Consider the following 9,618-nt stretch of genomic DNA (forward strand, 5'->3'; position numbering starts at 1 on the left):
GCTTGCGTTGTGACCGAAACGTCGTGAGAATGATTTTATGATGTTTTATTATTTTATTATTTCCCTTCTACGTGACTTTACCAAAAGAACCAACAACAACAACGTCATTCTACTTGCATGTAAAACGGAATGAATGAACTACAGAGATGACAACGTGTAAACAAACAAACAAACACCGCAGCTTCAGAGAGACGACAACAGGAATTGCACAAACAGTGTAAACTACACAAGCTGCATGCTGTCAAATAACACTGCGTGAAAGTTAGCAGAATACTTTTATCTTTTCAAGACTAACAGAAGCAAATCTTTAACATTTCAAACATTGAGTAACACTGCTTTGTAAAAGATGGCACTGGTAGAAAACTTATTCTTTTTTAAAGTGTGCACATTAAATACTTTTTTTCAGATCATTCTTGTATCTTCCACCTACAGATGTTCCTAATCATAGCATTATCTATCCACATTTAACATGCCCATTCCTAACTCCGTTTTCCACCTCTTTGCAATCATTTTAATACGAAAAACACCTCGCCGCTAGTACCCACTCATTCCAACAGCATTTCAGTTAGTCCAGAAATACCTTTGCTCAAAACACATTCTGCATCCACAAAACACATTTCAGGCACGGCAGTGGTCTGCTTGCAACACGACACATTTGCTCTCAGATCGACCGGCGAGTTATCACGACTCAAAGCATCGTCGTCACTCGCACCGTCAGTTACGCATTTAGTTTCTTGGTCTTCACCCCGAGCGGAGCTTCCATCGCAGTATCATCTCCGTCAGCACGGCTCAACTTGACGGCGGCATCTCTCTCTTCGCTTCCCGCAGCCCCCCGCCGCGCGCGCATCTTCCCACTCTGCCTCGTCATTCCGGCCCTCTGGTACGGACACAACCCTCCGCCCCGCACCCGTCACCCCCCTCGTCGAGCTCTTCCGTCGCTCCGCTCGCCGCCCCCCCGGAGCGCCCGGCTCCCCGCGGTCGCCGCGCGGGCAGCACGAGTAGCGCGGTGCGTGTGCTTCGAGTAGACTCCCGAGTGCGAGAAGCGCTTGCCGCAGCGCCCGCAGCGGTACGGCTTCTCGCCCGAGTGCAGCCGCGAGTGCTCGGCCAGGTGCTGCTTGCGCTTGAACGCCTTGCTGCACACCGAGCAGCGGTGCGGGCGCTTGCCTGCGACGAACAGGGAACGGAGGGGCGGGGTTATCGCCCTCGCACGGCATGCAGGAGGTCGTGGGTTCGAACCGCCTGCCTGCGACGGACAGGGAACGGAGGGGCAAGCGCGCGGGGACGCGACGTAACGCGTACCTGTGTGCTCGTACTGGTGGCGCAGCAACGAGCTGCTCTGCTGGAAGATTCCGTCGCACAGGTCGCAGGCGAACGAGCCCCCGGGCACGCGCCCCCCCCTCCGCTGCCGCTTGCGTGTGGGAGCTCCCGAGTCTGTCACCGCCACCGAGACCACGGGGACTCCCTCTCCCCGCTCAGGAGACTCTCCCTGTGGAGCGCCGTCGTCGGTTGAGCCGCCGAGGTGAACCGACGGGATTCGTCTCGTATTTGCCTCTCAGCTACCCACTCGGCCACCCACTTAGCTACCCATCTGCTCATCCAACCACTCGGCTACCTACTTACTCACCCACTCAGCTACTCACTCACTCAGCTACCCACCTACTCAACTACCCACTCAGCTATCCACCCACTCAGCTATCCACTCAGCAACCCACTCAGCTACCCACCCGCTCGACTACCCACCCGCTCATCCAACCACTCGGCTACCCATTCGGCCACCCACTCAGCTACCCACTCACTCAGCTACCCACCTACTCAACTACCCACTTAGCTATCCACCCACTCAGCTACTCACTCACTCAGCTACTCACTTACCCAGCTACACCCACTCAACTAATCACTTACTCAGCTATCCACTCACTCAGCTACTCACTCACTCAGCTACTCACTCACCCAGCTACACGCACTCAGCTACATCCTTATGGATGTGCACAATGTCCGCAGCGTTGATTCAGAACAAGCAGATTCTGGGATCGATATTCGACATACAGTGTCTCATCAGCCGAGGCAGACTCGCTTGCATCAAGATTTTATCTGCAAGGACCCGCTCTTTAATATGCGGATCCTAGTTCGACGCAACATCACGTAACACATCTGTAATAAAGGTTGTTGAGGCGACTTCTGGAATCCGGTCTTTTATTCAACTTGTATACAGCTTTCCTTCACGCTGCTGACAGGCAGCGTGAGAGGAACAGATAGACACCGCCACGTGGCAACCCGGAGCCCCGCTCCCGCGTGGCCCCCTTCCTCTGTTCGTTCCTGTTCTGACCACGTGTCATTCATCTCCACCCCTATTTAATACCCGGGTCACGTGGTACGTTTCCACCAATCCTGGTTAGCCTCCATGCAATATTCCAGGCTCCCTCGTCAGCTCCCGGGACCACGCCCCTGACTCATCTCCCCATTGGCTGTGGCCAAAGCCAGCAGAACCAATCTTTTCTTAGAGCTGTCACCTATCCATCACGTCAGGGCCACGCCCCTAGGCTTCCCCCCATTGGCTATGGACCAGGACCGGCAGAGCCAATCATCATGACGAGTTGTGATACGTCAGTGATCCGGATATATCCTCACATTACACATCTATCTCTCCGCACAATGAATAAGGTTCAACACGTGAATTGTAAACGCAAGGCGCCACCACCGGTGCGCGTGTGCTTCCGTGTTAGTCCAACAGCGCAACCTCCAAGCAGTTGTTCTTACCTGTGCAAAGTGGCGCATCTTATCGTGGAAGTCGGCGAGAGCAGCCGCGTGGGACAGCAAGGCTGCTTGGTCCAGGCCCGTGTAGGGCCTCAGGCCGGGGTCACCCATGTGGAAGGCCGGAATCAGACTGGGCGGCGGAAAGGCCGTGAGCACGGGACCGTTGCCGTAGCTGGAAGTGACCATGTTCATTGTCGGCTTGTTCTCGTGTAAACGGTCAACGCCGTTGTTGTTCGATGAGCCATCGGTCGCGTGAGAAGCACTCGAGTCCGGCTCGCCGTTCGATCTCTTCGCGTGAGTCAAGTCCAACGGCTCCTCTTTGCGCTCGACGCCGCTCGAATTGTGGACATCGACAAAGCCCGTCTCTCTAAGCCTCGCTCTGCTCAACTTTGGCAGCGACAAGTCGAGCGGCCGGGCCTGGTCTCGACCGCGGCAAAGCCCGTCTGCCACGCCGCCGGGCGGCCCGCTCTCCGCGTGACCCGCCGCGGGGCCTTGCAGGGCCGGACTTCCCTCCGTGCCGTGGGCGGCCTGCCCAGCTGGAGAACAGCTACGGCCCGCCGGCTCGTAGGAGGGCGAGCCGGACGCACGGTGCTCCTGTGCTCTGCCCGCCGCGTTAGGTTTCGTCTCCAGCCACTCGGAGAGAACGTCTCCGGGGAGGCTCATGGCCAACGGCATCTTCGTCGACTCCTCGGGACACGCCTCGACACTTCCGGCAAGGCAGTACGACTTCAGGGAAGCCGATTGGTCTCCGAGTCCCGTAGCGCCGCTCCCTTTCAACCCCTTTCCAGCCGACAATTTCGACTTCTTTGGTTGAGCCGGAGACGGAGGTTGTGGCGCTGACGGTTGAGGCGACGCGTCGATCTCGTCGTTCACCTTGCAGAGATAGCGCTCGTGTTGGTGCAGAGGTACTGCGCTCGGAAACGGTTCGTGGCAATAGCGGCAGGCGTGGCGAGCCGCCCCTTCCACGTGGGAAGAACGCTTCTCCAGATCCGCATCTTCGGTCTTGATCTTGACGGCGGGACGACCCGTGGCTTTGGGAGACGTGGCGACGGCCCCTTCCATCTTGCCGGCACCGGCAACTGGAGATGTCGCCGCACGCGCCCTGCCGTTCGCCGTGACGAAGCCCACGCACTTCTTGCATCTGATGTGCGAGCTGTACGAGCCCGAGTGGGAGAAGCGCTTCTTGCAATTTGGGCACCCGTATGGCTTCTCCCCTGGAAATTACAAACAAATACATCGACGACGGAGGTTTCTGGGTTACATCGTGTCAATATAAACGCGTCGTCAAAAACCGATACGGACGGTTCGTAAAGTTTGCGACGCACTGGTGTGCAGGAGAGCAAACCTACGACATTTGCAATTCAAGTGCGGCGACGTTTCGCCAGTAACTACAACCACTGTCATCAGGTGGGCAGCCAGAATTGTGGACGCGAAAGTCGCCGTGTCAAACCAAAACATTATAAACGCATCATCCAAAGTGCCGCGTGACGCGGCGAATGCGGCATGCGCTGTAGACACACGCGCAGGAAGGAAATCACATCAGTGGGTGCGTTCTGCCAAACGTTGCAATTGTTCCACACTCACCGCTGTGGATGCGGAAGTGTTCCTTGAGGTGGTGTTTGCACTTGAAGTCTCTCCCACACTCTGTGCACTTGTGGCTCACGGCAGCGGGAGGCTGACCCTTCTGAGCAAAGATGGAACAGAGGTGCGAAGTGAGAATCAGAATAATAAAACAATTTTACCGGAGGGAATCGGATGAGCTACGAAGCTCTTCAGCACAGGCGTTGCGTAGGGGCGAGTAAGCGTGACTCCGCAAGCAGCTCAACAACGCGTCGCGACGACACGTCACGGTTCAAACTCCTTTCCCCCACACACATTCAGACGGACGCATTCAGACAGACGCATTCAGACAGACACATTCAGACAAACGCATTCAGACAGACGCATTCAGACAGACACATTCAGACAGACATTCAGACAGACACATTCAGACAGACGCATTCAGACAGACGCATTCAGACAGACACATTCAGACAGACACATTCAAACAGACGCATTCAGACGGACGCATTCAGACGGACACATTCAGACAGACGCATTCAGACGGACGCATTCAGACGGACGCATTCAGACGGACGCATTCAGACGGACGCATTCAGACGGACGCATTCAGACGGACGCATTCAGACAGACACATTCTGACGGCCGCATTCAGATGGACGCATTCAGATGGACGCATTCAGACGGACGCATTCAGACAGACGCATTCTGACGGACGCATTCAGACGGACGCATTCAGACGGACGCATTCAGACAGACACATTCAGACAGACACATTCAGACAGACACATTCAGACGGACGCATTCAGACGGACACATTCAGACAGACGCATTCAGACGGACGCATTCAGACGGACGCATTCAGACGGACGCATTCAGACGGACGCATTCAGATGGACGCATTCAGACGGACGCATTCAGACAGACACATTCTGACGGCCGCATTCAGATGGACGCATTCAGATGGACGCATTCAGACGGACGCATTCAGACAGACGCATTCTGACGGACGCATTCAGACGGACGCATTCAGACGGACGCATTCAGATGGACGCATTCAGACAGACACATTCAGACGGACGTATTCAGACGGACGCATTCAGACGGACGCATTCAGACGGACGCATTCAGACGGATGCATTCAGACGGACGCATTCAGACGGACGCATTCAGACGGACGCATTCAGACGGACGCATTCAGACGGACGCATTCAGACGGACGCATTCTGACGGACGCATTCAGACGGATGCATTCAGACGGACGCATTCAGACGGACGCATTCAGACGGACGCATTCAGACGGACGCATTCAGACGGACGCATTCAGACAGACGCATTCTGACGGACGAGCCGCCACTGTATATTGGCGACGATGCCGGCAAACGGGGTCAGTCACCTCGCCCGCGCGGCGAGGACGCGGTGCTTTGCGGAGATCCGCGATGCCGCCGTCGCCCGCGGCGCCCCTCTTGTGCCGGCGGCGGACGTGCTCCCGCAGCGAGCTGCGACGGTTGTAGCCGCGGCCGCAGTGAGGGCACGACAGCAGCAGCAGCGGCGGCGGCAGCGGCGGCGCCGCAAACGCGCCGGGAGTCCTCGCGCCTAGCGGGGAGGCACGGGGCGAGGGAGAATGTAATCAACCAGGTGGGGTGCTGACTGTTATGTTATCCGACTCTCTGTTGTATTACATTTCTAAGTATACGAGATTTGTGTTTCTATTTCATTTGTACCTGATGACGATTGCTTGTGTTGCAATCGAAATGTCGTATGCTAGTATTTAATTTATTATTTTATCTTTACACGTGACTTTACCGAAAGAACCAAAGAGTAATTCCTGCAGTCACGAAAGCTCCAATTAAATGTTGTTTACGTCGTTTATTGTGAAAATTCGGTCACAGTTCCTATGACCACTGCTTCATTGCTTTTATGGCTTTATTTTGGTGATTTTCGAAAAGTTTTTTGGTTTGGCCATGTTCGTTTGTTGTAGTAGAATGCTACAAACGTGTTTTTTTTCTTTCATTTAAAATACAACGCTAACAACTACGCTGTGGAGTGTGAGCACGTGCGCTCTTACCGCCACCACGACCACCAGGGCGAGTGGCCCCACTGCCCGGCACATCGCACTCCGCCACCGGCCCGTCCTGCGCACTGCCCAGCGGCTCGGCAGTCTTGTCCACGCCGGGATTGCCGCCGGGATTGACGCCGGTCCCCTCGAAGTTCGTCTCGTCATCCTCCTCCTCCTCCGCCGCCTCCACCTCGTCTTTCTCCTCCTCTTCGTCCACCTCCTCGATGATCTGCAGCCTCTCCTCCTCATCGTCCACGTTGCAGTCTCGCATTGCCGCGCTCGTGTAGCTCGCCACTGCGACCGAGCAGAGCGGCGCGTCAGCGCGTTTTGCCGACGCCGCCTTTTAAGTTTTACAATTTTACCTTCAAGGGTGTGACTCAAAGGAAACAACCAAGAGGGCAACTGTGGTGGACATTGCTTCACGCTGGGTTCTAAAGATCCATTGCTTTGTTATTATTAATATATTCTCCCCCCTCCCGCCCCCTCCATTCCCAGTGTGTGGTCTAGCACATCCGACACGAACATCATTATTTTTCACCTACGTGACTTTACCGAAAAAACCTAAGAGTATGAATCCTTGCAGTCACGAAAGCTTCAAATCAAGAACATCATCACATCGGCAGCGAGGATGACCAGGCGAGACTGACGCCACGTGCTTTGCCAAGGCCAGTTTTGTTTTTCTCCCTCCCTCCCACTAATGGCTTAGGTCTGTGAATAAACTTTTACGTTACGGGCAGAGGTCGCAAACGGGTTTTGATTCCTTACCCGTACCCATACCCGGCCGCACCAGGATCGCAAACGGGTACCCGTACCCGGCCGGGTACAGGTACCCGTTCCCTACCCGTACCCTACCCGAAATGAGTAACAAACGGTGACTCACCAGTGACTCATGGTCTACCCGTACCCGGCCGCACCAGGGTCGCAAATGGGTACCCGTACCCGGCTGGGTACGGGTAGCCGGCTATCGGGTAGGGTACGGATATCGGGTACCCGATTGCGACCTCTGGTTGCGGGGGATCTGTGTGCCTATGAGGAAGTGTTCCTGCATGCGGCAAAGGCTAATTCCATGCCGTAATGGCTGACCATTCACAGTTACAGCAACGCACAGCGTTGTCACGTCTTCCACGTTTTGTGGGGAGAACACGCAAACTCCAAATATACAGCAGCAGGCGTCAGGGTCGGGATCGAACCCACGACCTCCTGCACACCAGGCGAGGTAGTCAACATCTCCTAGCCACCGTGATGATGATGAGAGAGACACGCAAACTCCAAATATACAGCAGCAGGCGTCAGGGTCGGGATTGAACCCACGACCTCCTGCACACCAGGCGAGGTAGTTAACATCTCCTAGCCACCGTGATGATGATGACGAGAGACACACACAAACTCCAAATATACAACAAGCGTCAGGGTTGGTGATCGAACCCACGACCTCCTGCACACCAGGCGAGGTAGTCAACATCTCCTAGCCACTGCAGCAACCCAATCTCAATGTGCATCAAGGGCTCTTGTATGGTGCCATTAAAAAACAAAACAGCATTCTTATTCTTATTAACCAGCGCTTACAATAGAGTCAAGAGTTAGTTTGCAAGGTTCAAGTTCATTGATTAGGTATAGCCCTGTGAGCCATTCGGCTCTTGAAGGTGGTTACTGTGTTATTACTGTACGGTAATAATACAGTAACAGAGCTGATCGACCCTCGGGGATCGATACACACACGAGGGGGTGGGTGGTGAGGCTGGCCAGCGACTTGTGGCTTCCTTGTGGCTAAACTCGCGCCATGGGAATGTGGAATTTCCACGTGCTTCTCGACGCTTCTCTGAGGTTTAAATTTTATTGTTTTAAACCGATAGTATTGGGACATTAGCGACTAAGTTTTTTGCAACAGAAACTTCTTCTATTATTTCCCTTCTACGTGACTTTACCGAAAGAACCAAGAATGTAAATCCCTGCAGTCACGAAAGCTTTAAATCAAAACAACCACAACACAAGATGGCAGATATTTGTCACGATATTATATTTAAACAATCTAACGCAACCACCACCACCACCACAACAACAACACAACAACCACAACACAGCCATATGATGGCAGATATTTGTCACGATGTTAATATTTAAACAATCTAACAACACAACCACCACAACAACAAGATGGCAGATATTTAACACGTTTATATTTAAACAATCTAACAACACCACCACAACAACAAGATGGCAGATATTTGTCGTGCAAGTCTTTACTTACTTCGTGTTAAACTGCAGTGTTCGTTACTGGGCTGCAACGCCACCCACTCACAACAACAACAGCAGCAGCAGCAACAACACAACAACACCATGGACAAGCTCACACGAGAGTGGGGGAGAACTTAGCAACAACAGCAGCAGCAACAACAACATAACATGGACACTCGCGAATTGAATTGTCATTTGCTATTTGAGCCCAGCCACTTACTGCCACCCAGTGGCTTCTCCTAAGCGCTGCTGTTGGAGTGCAAGATGACAAATCTGACCACAGCCTGGGGCACAATGGCCCATCATCATCATAAGCCCTTTATAAGCATGGCCGTTGACCCTGCAGGCCATTGAGCGAGCAACTCAACGTTCCTACCAGCTCCCTCCGCAGGACGATGTGTTCATACACTAACATCTATACGCAAGACGACTTTTGGGGGTAACTAACAGCTATTGTGCCCACGTCTTTTCTCAGATAACCATCACAGACGAACTCAATGGCAACAGGGATTTCTCGCTCACGACCCCTGCTAGCGGAAGAGCCTCCGTCCCAGTGAACTCCAGAGTGTGTTTGGCCTCCTCTTCCATGCTGATCAGAGGAGTTTAAAGAGTTGGGCGTATTCACACTTTACCCCCCACCCACCTACCTCACCGCGACCTCCCGCTAGACTGCGGCGTACACATAACATGATAACCACTGGCTGGACAGATTTAAGAAACTTGCCCAATCATTAAACTGTCGATATTCAGTAACCTCTGGTCGTCACGTCCAAGTGTGACACCATCAATTCGTGGGTTTAATGGAATGTGCCCCCCCACGTTAAATACCCGCGCAGCGACCCCCACCACCACCACCAGCCCCACTCTGTATATTTGGAGTTTGCGTGTCTCTCTTTCTCCGAGTTGTCCCATGGATTTTTCTCCGGGTCGTCCGGTTTTCCCCTCTACATTTAGAAACACGCGTTGAGAGTATTTGGCTGCTGTAGATATCCACACGATAGGCCACTTCG

General features: G+C 53.7%; 1 pseudogene; it reads right to left on the reverse strand.

Moving 5' to 3' along the window:
* Positions 1 to 565: 565 nt before the first annotated feature.
* LOC133339819 (zinc finger E-box-binding homeobox 2-like) lies at positions 566 to 9,196 on the reverse strand (annotated as a pseudogene).
* Between the last annotated feature and the right edge of the window lie 422 nt (positions 9,197 to 9,618).

Source organism: Lethenteron reissneri, unplaced genomic scaffold (genome assembly GCF_015708825.2).
Source record: "Lethenteron reissneri isolate LAM-NWPU_2019-01 unplaced genomic scaffold, ASM1570882v1 scaffold_415, whole genome shotgun sequence".
Taxonomy (NCBI): domain Eukaryota; kingdom Metazoa; phylum Chordata; class Hyperoartia; order Petromyzontiformes; family Petromyzontidae; genus Lethenteron; species Lethenteron reissneri.